This window comes from Dermacentor andersoni, chromosome 2 (assembly GCF_023375885.2).
Source record: "Dermacentor andersoni chromosome 2, qqDerAnde1_hic_scaffold, whole genome shotgun sequence".
Lineage (NCBI taxonomy): Eukaryota > Metazoa > Arthropoda > Arachnida > Ixodida > Ixodidae > Dermacentor > Dermacentor andersoni.
Genome location: NC_092815.1, coordinates 154928483 through 154940819, shown reverse-complemented (window position 1 = coordinate 154940819; position 12337 = coordinate 154928483).

Sequence of the window (12337 nt, the reverse complement as noted above, 5' to 3'; positions counted from 1 at the left end):
TTACCCGAATACCAGACACTCTCCCGGAATACCAGAAAACTCTACCAGGCTCTCGCTTTGGGTCGACGGCCAAGCTGCCAGCGGAGAGGTTTCGCGCGGGCGGGGGTGGGCTCCAAAACAACCGGAACTGGATCATGTGACGTCGCATCGTGACGCAGAACCAGTGAAGGCGGAGCTTAGCCCCGAACGCTCGGCGAACGAGTTGAGGAGGAAAAGCATGGCTAGGGAGGAGGGTAACTTGTAATAGCTTGTAGCTCCATTAATACGTAACGCTTCACTTAAATTGTGGTGCGAATGTCCTACGCGTCTACAAAATTTGTCCGAACCGTTTCAGGGGCCCTTTAATCATGGAAACCAGGGACGCCGAATGGGAATATGGTCAGGCACATAAAAAGTCTCGTTTCGAAAGGTCCTGCGTAAACTGCATGTTTACTCATTTTCGCTGACGAGTTCATATGCATCGGGTGGTTAGGCTTAACGTTGACATTTTGCTCGGGCTCTTAAGTAAAACCAATCCCCCTTTTCACCAGTTGCTTATGTGTGCCCTGGAACTTCATAAGTGCTGTTATAATTTATCATAGCTCTCGGGAGAAAAATACTGCTCACATAAAGCATATAATCAAGGTTGTGTAGGCCATCTTGAATCCTTGAATGCGATATTTAGTAGATGTCGTTGTTTGTGATGATGTGAGGAAATTATAATCTTTAAACAGCGATTTTGGAGTTTTGATATAACTTCTGGCATCACGCCTGAACCGAGAATAGAAGAAGGGATGGGTGATATAAATGGCATTGGGTGCAGTGTGCGTGACATTCAATTGTTGCTTCGGGAACAACACTCAAGAATGGATTACACAACGTTCACCCAATAGACAGTTTTAGAATAGCGTTTGTCGCCTTACGTACGGTAAACGTAATCACCTTTGCGTGCCGTTACGATGCGCGTCCTTTCAAGACATTATCACATTAAAAACAGTTGCACCCTTTGGGGTGTATATCTGCCACACAACAGTAATCGTCATCTGCTTACCCGCATTTCTTTTCTTTCACGCTGCGAGCCCGGTATTTCGAAGTCACGAATGGCATGGGCGTTATCAGCATGACAGAGCATTCTCAACAGGAGAGTAACGTTCACAGCGTTTTCAAGTAAGAAAATGTACCGCTGAAGGCAGCGGAAGCAGCTCTTCCGAAAATCAATGCACCGCGCCACTACAGGCCGCATGGCAGCATGTGCAGTGTTGTACCTGCCTTATGCAGTGTGCATGGGAGAGTGGCCAGGTACCGGAGTCAGGAGCAATGGTTCCAGGGGGTAGCCGCTGTCACCTGCAATCATAAAAAAATGGTATGAAATCTTCTGCACAAAATTGAGCAAGCGAAGCATGGGTCATGTAACATACACCTACTACAGAAAGGCTACAATAAAGGAATATACAGGCTGAGCACCTGGCGCAGCTGTGATCACAGATAACAATAGCTGGGACATAATAGCATCCCTCTTTGCAGCAAGGCAGCTCTTTGTGCGAGTTGTGTGGTCTGCATTCACAAACGGCTATCAGTGTAAAAAAGAATGCTAAAGCCCATGTGCACTGTACACACATATTAAAAATTAGTTTAAAGGACAGCGCTGGTGTGTTGTCTCTTTGTTTCGCGCAGATACAATTGAAAAATTTCTACATCTCGCCTATACTTAATAACCTACTATACATAAGGGGCTCGGGCTTTAATATTCTATTACGGTGAGAGCACGCTTTACTGCATGCTGCCAGAATTGCAACTGTGTAAATTTTTCCCGGTGTTTACCGAGGAAGTGCTCGCCGGCCTTGCAATATGTCCCTCGTGGAACCGACGACGCAACCACGTAGTTCTCCAGACGTAGGTGTCATGGTCTGACCCCCGTCGCATGCGTCGACGGCGAGGATCCACATGCCTGCGTCGCAGATCTGACGAGAGCGCGCACAGTATAAGCCACACGTTGCTATGACGGGCAAATTAGAAAAAAATTAAGATACTTACGAACATTGTGCCGCCGTCTGCTGGCCCTTCGGTGTGATGATGGCGATAAGACTGCCGTCCATGCATCCGATGACGGCGGTAATGGCGCCGCGTCGAAGGAACCCTTCCTTCACGGCCGCCTTCTCGTCCGACGTCCGACGGGAAGTGGACCCACTTGTTGCTGGCCCTGGCCTGGACGACTGCCGGCGCCACGCGTCGCAAACACTTGCTGACCGCAGGCTGGGTTACGCCGATAGTCTCCTCGCTCCATACTAAAGCTTGAAAGCTGCCCGTTGCGAAGAATCGCAACGTGCACAACACTTATCGCTCCACCGACAGCGCTGTTGTTCTCACGCCTCCGAGTTCCTCCGCACAGCTTCTTTCTTCAAGCGAAAGTGAGGGCTGCTGACTGGACGGAGTGGAGTTCAATTACATGGCTGCACTTTTCGACCTGCTCTTTTCGACTCGCCGCGCCGTAACTGGCCACGACATCCAAGACGGCGCAAGCTGATGCTTCGTCCATGACGACAATAGACAAGTCATCCGCATAGGCAAAGATTGCAACCGGAGGGGAACCTGGTGGAAGTGGGAACCTGCCAATTCTGTTAAAAAGGACAAGCTCTGCAGAAGCGATTCAAAAGGGAGCACCTAGAGTGCAGGCGAGAGAGGATCTCCCTGCCGTACACCGCGTCCCACAATGAATGCCTCCGAGTCGCGATCCTGTATGAGAACAGCAGAAGTCGGTCGAGAATACAAAGCTTGGGTCATCTGGTGAAAACCCACACTAAAGCCTGCCTCTTCCAAAACTCGGAACAGGCACATGTGTGAAATGATATCGATAGCCTTCTCCTGATCAAAGGAGCGCAGAATACTTGGAAGTTGCCTTGCATTTGCCTACAGAAGAAGGTCCGTTCCTGGACACAACATGCCTGGTATGAACCCAAAACCGTGTTGACTATTGGAGTGAGTCGCATACACAGACACTTTGCTATGAGCTTGTAATCGCAGTTCAGAAGTGTGATTGGACGCCATGCTCTTAAATCCGTGCTTCTCGACTCATCCTTACACAGCAGAGTGATTAGCCCCTTTCTTTGAGACGCTGACAGAGTCCCTCCAGTTAGTAGTCTGTTCACTAATTATGTGAACGGCTTCCGTAACAGCGTCTAAAACTTCACAAAAAATTCAAGTGTCAGACCATCGGATCCTGGACTGCGATAATGCTTCATAGACTTCACCGTCGAAAATAGCTCGTCCTCGACTATGGCAGGGTCACCAACTTGCGGTGGGTCAGCTGGTGAGACGAATGAAAGACAGCTGGAGTGGCAGCTGGTTAGGTGCACAAGTTCGTGTAAAACTGCCTTGCCAGTGCAAGAACTCCGTCTGGTGAATCGAGGATGCTTCCATCACTTCGATCTACTAGGAAAGAGAAAGTTGTGCTCTCTTGAAAGATATCTACGTAGGGCATTTCTGCTGCGCCACGCTCCCAATTTCCCCTTCTCTGCTCGGGTTGTGGTTCTCGAGCCATCCCAGCGTCGCTTCAGAAGGATAAAAAGTTCCCTTCGAAGTGAGGTCAGCGGCGGAACAAGACCACGCCCGCAGGACAGTGGCTTCGAGAGTAGGAGGATCACCTCGGAGACAATTTTAATCTCCTCACTTTTTCCCGTTCTATATCATCTAGATTATCTCTGTTGAGCAGCGATCGAAAGACAATAGATGATACCTCACCCCAAATTTTACCGTCCAATCACCACCGAGTAGTTATGATGATACCCCGGAACATCAGTCGCCAAACCCACATGAGGATCGTCATGTGGAGGTCCGCTGGCTATTCAAGCATTCAGCCTCGTCTACGCCTTCTCCCTGTTGTTTAGTTCAAGGTGTTTGCTCCTCTACCTAAAAGCATCATAAAAAACTGAGCAAGGAAGAGGGCCACAAACACATAGCAATAGTATGTAATGTTCCGCAAAAGGAAATGCGTAGACAGCGCAAAGAAGCAGAGCCCAGCATACTGAACGCAATAATAAGAAACAGGAAACACCTGCAAAATACGGCGGCAGGGTGAAACACATATGATGTGTTGGCCCCGTCTCAAGCTCATACAGGCGTACAACTTTCAGAACGTTCAAAAGTGCAGTATTTGCGGGCCATATGTCAACAAAAGCTGTCACTAAGGCACTTCAGGCTCGTGCACACGTGGTGAGGAAGCACTCACGGGAAGTCCTCCTCCTCTGCACGATGCCAAACTGGTCAGCCTCCCTTATTAGTCATCAAAAGGAGTTCCCCGACGGTCAAAACAGTCACGGCGAGCTCAGTGAACAACGGTTACGGTGTGCACGAGTTCTGTGCCGATGAGACGACTGGCTCAGGCGCATCTGGAGTCAGACGCAGCCACCGACCTCTTGGCTTTCGCCTTTAAAATCCCCGCACGAAAGATCCACGAGGCGCGGCGACGATTGTCACCCTTCTTGAGCTTAGCTTTGTGCACTAATGGGCAGTCACGCGTCTCGGGGTCGATAGCGTTGCCATGAGCACCCCGCGTTTTCACTGAGCCAGCCGGCTCCCAGGTATATTTGGTTAACAGCAATCGCGTTTGTACCACTCTACCGAACGTGAAAGCGCGCCGCTGTAAGGCCTTCCAGACCACGCGCTGCCGACGACCATGCAAGGTCGTAAACACGGCACGTATTGCTGGCTTTTATCAGTACTCCGCGTGGGTCGTAGAATAGGCCAGTGCCATGAGCCGCACGCCTTTCTCATCCCGGCGCCGTACACTGCGACACTGCGATAGACACCCACCGCTGACAGCCAATTATCCGAATGTGCCGCGCTCTTGCAGCAAAGACCCTCGGCAGCATACCACCCGCCTTTTCTTTTCCTTTTCTTTGCAGTTGCTCCGTTAGGCTGTAACAAAAGGAAGAACAACGTGAATGTCAAGCGTCTGAAGCTAAATTAAGGAAATAAATCGCGCTTTTCCAGCAGCAGGCTACAGGCGGTGCTTTGGAAGAAATTCTACTTGTTTTTCATTCTGACCGAAACATGCTACAAAAGCAAGAGTCCTGTGAGGAGAGAGTGATTATAAGGACGCCTGAAAAGAGAGACATTCACAGCGTACATTGAGTGGAATAAATCGGTCAGCTGAGAGGACCAGACGCCACGCGGGTAATTGTTTGCTGCGCTGTGCAGTCGAGCGCGGCAAAAGTGGATTGATGCGAAGCTTAAGTGGTGCACCATGCGGCATCTGAAAGAGCAGGCACACCAGGGGCCAGTGCAAACGCAACTTTGGTATTGTGGACGTCCTACTTTCACAACCACGTTTTGCAGCTCTCCTTTTGCAGGTTTTACTATAATGTTTGGAGTCATACACAGACTTCTGTCATTTATCGGCCATCTGCACACCATCTGTACTACTTTCTAGTTTTTTTTTCATGCTCAATGTTATGTTGATTGTAAGATTACCTTTGACCACCCCCGGATGACGACGTCGTTGAGCACAAAGCATTGCGGCGCATAGCACCAACTCACGCAATAGCGTTCCAACACGGCAGATTGACACTCTTTCCTTGGGGCAAAATGTTGGCCATACTGTGAACAATTTCTTCCACCGTTGTCTCGCTCACATGTGCGCAATTTAGTGAATTCAAGAAGCAAATATACTGACATCTGAAATCATCATAAATGAGGCCTGTTATACAAGAATCCTGTTATACAAGTATACGGCTATTAACGCGGTCATAATTGTTCTGTTTTGAACAAGGCTTTTTCCGCTTACTCTCCGGGATTTTGCCTAGCTCCTTCTGCTGTCTGGTGCTCGACCAGTTTGTAGGCAGACTTGCTTGTCGATTTATGAGCTAAGATTAAAGGTGCACCAGCGAACGGACTTATGTTGACCGACAAAATAGTGCCACTATGCGCGTGCCTCTGTGCTGCGAAATAAAGACGAAGGTGAGGCATTGAAAGCGTTATCAAGCGCACTAGTAGCAGTGCCTTGCAATGCACCAGGATTGTCACAACGACGGAGTGATGAGTGAAATCGTTTATAGAGGTGTCGCAGCTCAATGGTATACACTCAAATTAGGCCTAAGAACACTGTCGGCATTTGACAGCGCCGAGATAAAGGATTTCATATATTTAGCTTGACGTTCAGTTGCTATTCGTTCCGCTCACACCGGTGTATGCATCACGGTGTAGTATCCACAAAGCTCCTCGGTAGGAACGCCAGTATCTGTGCGCTCAACATTCCTACCAGAAGAGGTAACCACTGCACCCTGGCTGCGAGAGAGCCGGTTGAAAGGAGTTTAACGGTGCGTCCACATGGCTTAATAGTTTTTATTTCCAAAAGAATTGCGCGTCTCTGAAGGCCTCTTATCTTTCGTGCGAAGGCCGCGCATGTGGCGTGGATACCAGGACCAGCAAGCGGATTGCTGCGGTGGCATCGTTGTAAGCGTGAGCATATTTCTACATACAATCTGAACGTATAATTACGGCTCGCAGGTCTCTAAACAAACAGATTTCTCAATAGAACAATCGAGGTATCTGCAAACTATGGCCTCCGAGCCGGGTCAAGCCCGCAGAGGCCTGTCGACCAGCCCGCAGCTGGCGGCGATCCATCCGATGACGGCCGGCCCGAAGGCGGGCCGTTTTTTTCCGTGCATTTCCACTGCACTTCCGTCGGCGAGCGGAGCTTTTCCACAAAACTTTGTCACACCTATTGCGCTTCTTACTGGAAGCTGGCTTAACTGCATTTACAAGATCATGCCACTACGTCCAAGGCAGTGCCGATGAATCAGGAGCCTCACGCGACGATCGCGTGACGAGTCCATGCCGCTCCCATTGGTCATTTCTAGCTACCACCTCAGAAGACGCACCGAATCTTTGGCCGCCTTTTTGCTCGTAAAATTACAGCATGTAAATATAGCGTTACATTCAAGCGCCTCTAAAACGAACGCGTCTAATACAATATGACCTGTGTAACGAAGGCGTGACGCTGTCCCAGATCTATTGTGAGGTGTGTGGTGCGCGACCTTTACAGCGAAGTGACCTGTATAACTAATCATTTCGGACGCCCCAAGCACTTCTTTATAAAGGTGTTCGACCGTGCGTAGTACCATTTCTTCGCGCCTCAATACGCACCATATTCTAGTCCACAGCATGTCTGGCGGCGTAACACTGCAGGAAAGGACATCGTTATAGAATTTAAAATATCCTTTCCACGCACAGTATCTAGTGCGGTAAATCAAGATCTGCCACACTTGGTGGGAGCCCAAACATGCCCGCAGTTAGAACAGGACTCCTAGCGCTAATAACAAAACAGCTTAGGTTGGTGGATTCTCGAATAATGTTATTTCACTACATTATTAACGAGCACGCCCTCTTTGGGAGATGCGTGGGTATTTCCTGCGTTCTGGAAGCTGTTGTTTCAGCTGCTAATCTTAAAAGTCGCGCGGGCTCAATCGCCACCAGTTCCGTGAATTTCTGGAGGGAACAAATCCGTGTTCGTAGAGGTTGTGGCAATGCGATGGCTGAGCGGTGGAAAGACTTTGTCTTGGCTCTTGAACCTTAGGGAAGAAATAAAAAGTTCCTTGCACAGAAAAAAAAAATTAATAAGCGACAGTTAAAAGAAATTATATGTTGCAATTATTATCCGTTCCGATTGATGACATTCCGATAGCACGGTGCCATATAATGTACGTTGTAAGTGGCCGCCGTAATTTTTTATCGATTATTTAAAGACTTCATAATTACGTTAAATTTTCTTTACGACCTCATTCATGCCGTGTTTCGTGCATCGTTACGACGCTGTCACGCGCTGCCATGCTGCATGTGCCATTTCGATCAGAAAATGATTGTGCGAAATTGAAGATATCTCTTAGAGTATATTACCTTATAAGGGAGCAGGTGTCTAGTATGGCAGTGATTATTGTTCACAAATCGAATATCGTAAAGTATAGCAAATAACGCTGCATGCCGGCGATCACAAATAGCAGAAGAAACAAACGAAACAGCTTTCGAAACGAGTCTATATGTGTAATTTTAATAAAATTAGGTTATACTCCTACTCACACCAGTCGACTTTTTTGCCCACATGTAAAATGTAAACATTGGCAAGCTAAAACAACGCAATACACCGTATAGCAAGAAATAAATACGGTCTTGAAAACATGCTGTGACTGTGATTGGACCGCGACGCTGTAAACGACCACTAGAACGATTACCAGTTGCGACGTACGCTGAAATTGTGCACGTGGGGACTTTCACATGCACTTTACCTAATTATTAGCCTCAGGCTTTTGGTCGGCTTGTGTCTTGCTTGCGCGGCTACTTCGTGCACCTACATAGAGTGGACCACAGAGAAGAGAAATTCACCGCGGCTGGTATGCACGCTGCTCTTCAGGAGTCCTCGCTATACGTGGCCACCCCGTGGCTCTCTCACAACACAAATCAGACGCTACGCGGGCTCTTCTTCTACGTATGAAAGTGTAGTTACGTCACTCCCTGCTTCTTACACTACAGTCAAACTGCTGTCGCCGCGGCAGATTGCGCAACAGCAATCATTACCGGGAATCGTATGCGGGGAGCGCTACGCGCTTGGCATTGCATGAAGCGCCTTATCAATTATATGGTTCGGATGCTTGTTTTGAGCTTGTTGTTTATTGGAAACGTATACTGTTCTGCGTGTTCTATGCGTGACTCTGAAGAATGTGTGCACTGTTGGCTTCACTTTGGTGAGTGCTTGTATGCAGCCTCTACCTTATACGGCGGTATGCACCATAGAGTTTCTCACTACATTACCTAGAGGGAAATGTGGTGCTACTGCGCTGTGGTATGCATGGTGATAATGATGATGATGAAGTCTCAATCAATGGCACAAACCCACTATGGGGGATAGGCCATGAATCGGGTGGTAATATGATTGAATAAATGAAAGAAATTGGTTAACAAATAACTAACACAAAAAAGTAAAATAAATATATAATCCAAGATGACAAATATACTGTGAATACATGAGTAAAAGTAGCGATCAATACTATAGTAAGCCTTGCGTTGATAGGAATACTAAAAAAGAAAGAGAATAATAAAAAAACATATACTTCAACTTCAGTAGGGTAAATTTTTTGAATAATTATACTAGTAGGATTTAAACTGTGCATTTGTGCTTTTACTTTTCCTATTTTTTAGACTGAAGTACAAGTAAATCAATTCGCAAAACAAAGAACTATTAACAAGGCATTCTTTTTGTGCCACATAGAAAATTAGAAATGGCTAGGCAAACGTTCCTGTGCCTGTATCCCAATACTGTTGCTGCAAGGGAGAGAATAGCAGTGCTGTTTAAAGGCAATCCTAAATTTTGAAGTGGGATTTCTGGGCATAGTTTTCGATGAGCAAAAAAACCGCCGACAGGATAATAAAAAATTATCTATAGGTTCCGGTTCATTGCAGAAGTAGCATAGAGGGGATACCGCCACACCACACCTCTATAAGTAAAAATTAAGTGTTGGAATACGGCAACGCAGCCTCGTAAATGAAACTTCGAATTTCCAGTTAGGACACCATTTCCGGTTCCAATAATAATTTAGGTGCAAGAAAATTTTACGTTTTGCTAATGACAGGGCTTTTTTCTCTTCACTCATCAAAATTGTCTATATCTGGCTGCAGTGACGTGCGCCGTTGCCGGCAGCACAGATAGCACAAGACCTGTTAAATAAGCTCGTGCCAAGGAATCGGCTATTTCATTAATACGAATGCCTCGGTGGCCTGGGACCCCTACCATATGAACTAAACTTAAGTGAGGCGTCGCTAATGAATAAAACGTGTTCAATGTTGTCGTCTTTGTAGATGCAGTAAGTGCGCTGCATACAGATAGAGAAGCTGTGACGATAATAGCTCTTGTAGTATGAAGGGGTAATTTCCTTAATCCGTGAACTATTGCCAGAAGTTCAGCATGAAAAACTATGTGTATTCTGGTAGGCGAAGTGGAAAAGACCAATCGAGGGGTGGTGAGTAGGTACCCACGCCTGTTTTCTCTTCACACGAAGAAGTATCAGTCGCTATTACATTCATTTTGAAACGGGCCAAATATTCTTGTAAACGGTCATCCAAATATGTTGTGGGCAGAAATTTTGCATTGTTAGGGAAAATGTCAGCAAATTCAATTTTGAGCGACCCCGGAGACATATGAAGCGGAATTATTTCTCTAAGGCTAACATTTAAAGGTGTTAATTGTGCTTGCACAAACACAACTTGTGGGCTATGCAACCGTGACCACGTGTTCTCAAAAAATGGATTTGGTTCATCAATAAATGTATATTGTCCACGTCGTAGCGAAGATGCATAAGAATGCTGGTATATTGTGACTTCCGATTGGCATTGTTCTGGGAGAGCCAGGCAAACACCGTTCCGTCTGTCACAATGAATAATTTTCTACTAAAACAGCACGTAACACGCTGTTTTAGCTTTCTTATTACATAAAAACATGTTTTGTTTAACTATGAGAACTTGTTGTTGCATGTACAATTATATGAAACGTAAAAGGTATCAGCGGCCCGCTAAAGTTGGAGGACAGATCACAAGATTCGCACTCGCTTGGAAACAGTTTGTCGTCTGTTCTTACTTTTCTTCACTTCGTCATGCATTGTAGGTGAGTAAAGATGCAATTTGCGCGAATGGAAACATTCTACAAAGATTTTACTTTAAGAACGCGTTTTCTGTGTAGCAATATCCGCGTTTTAGACGAAGCCTCTTACAACACCAGCCAACACAAGCCTTGCAGGCACGTATACCGTCATTCCCATGACGGCACAGTGCCCCTTAAGAAACTCCCATAGACGGTGGCGCCAGATTTTCCTCTAGGTGTTATAGTGAGAAGCGCTATGGTGTGCACCATTGCGCTTGGGGGTATGAGCCTAGAGGACGATAGTTTTGTGTCGACGTTACTCCACGAAGAAATGCCGGGACCCTAGCCAATCAGTAGCCACAGACAGCTTAAAAAATTAAATTAAGGGGTTTTACGTGCCAAAACTACTTTCTGATTATGAGGCACGCCGTAGTGGAGGACTCCGGAAATTTCGACCACCTGGGGTTCTTTACCGTGCACCTAAATCTAAGCACACAGGTGTTTTCGCATTTCGCCCCCATCGAAATGCGGCCGCCGTGGGCGAGATTCGATCCCGCGAGCTCGTGCTCAGCAGCACAACACCATAGCCACTGAGCAACCACGGCGGGTTTCCCACAGACAGCTTCGCTGTATAGAGTGCTCCCCATGCTCTTCATTGACCCATTTTGTTTTTCTCAATGCTACACCAACTGACCTACGCTTCTACATTGCTCAAACGTCAACATAGAGGCACTGTAACACCGGAGCAGCGGTAACGACATACTAAGAACACAAGGGTCCTTTCAGACAAATGATGAAGCTTGCCAGACGTCCCAAAAACGCTCATTTATCTGCTTGGCGCAGAATGACTGCAAAATAAAGGAAAGGAAAAAAGTGGCATGACAGCCGGAAAACTTTAACAGTATTTCAAATCGACGTACCCACAGAGACGTGATGATGAAAGTGAAATTCTGATCCTAAATGTTATTTCTCTCCTATTGTGGGTGTTATGCCAGAAGGTGAGCGCTATCAATTGAAGTAACGTTTCAATAAACCACGTCGAGTAATTGTAATCAGGTTTATAGTCAACGCTATAAGTACCGTTACACAGGTTTGCGAATTTACTTTTGCTAATATGTATTTATTTCTTTATTGCGCGACTGTCAACACCGCTGCTGAACACCTATCTAACCTAGAGTCACTGGAAAAAAAATTCAGAGTACCGCATTCGTTTTCCCCGCACAGCCAACGCGTTCATTGGCCCAACCGTATCATGTGACCTCTGGGGTGCCATATACCTTCCAAGCGCCGGGCGGGCCGGCTGAGTTAGAGCGTAGGCAGCGCAGGTTCCCTACGTTTTTTTTTTTTTTTTTTTTTTTTTTGTGTGTGTGTGTGTGTGTATGTGTGTGTGTTCCGATTGTCGCGCTCGCATTTGACTGCGAGGAAATCATGCCTGGCTGCTGCGCCTTCAGATGCAGCAACCGAACTGAGTCTGGAAGGACTTTTTTTCTAGATTCCTACCGGGAAAAATGACCGAGAGCGTCGTTCTGCGTGGTTACACAGAATCGGCCGCGTGTGCGAGGTATAAGAACACCTTGCTTGTGCTTTTCGGCACTGTTTTAGAAGATATTTAGGCGAAGTGCACGCGGTGTTAGCGATGTTACGAAAATAGGAGTTCATTGCAGGGATCGTTCGCGTCTTGCACGCTTGACGCGGGTACAAGTGTACGCGTTTGTTGCTCAACACACGCGGTTA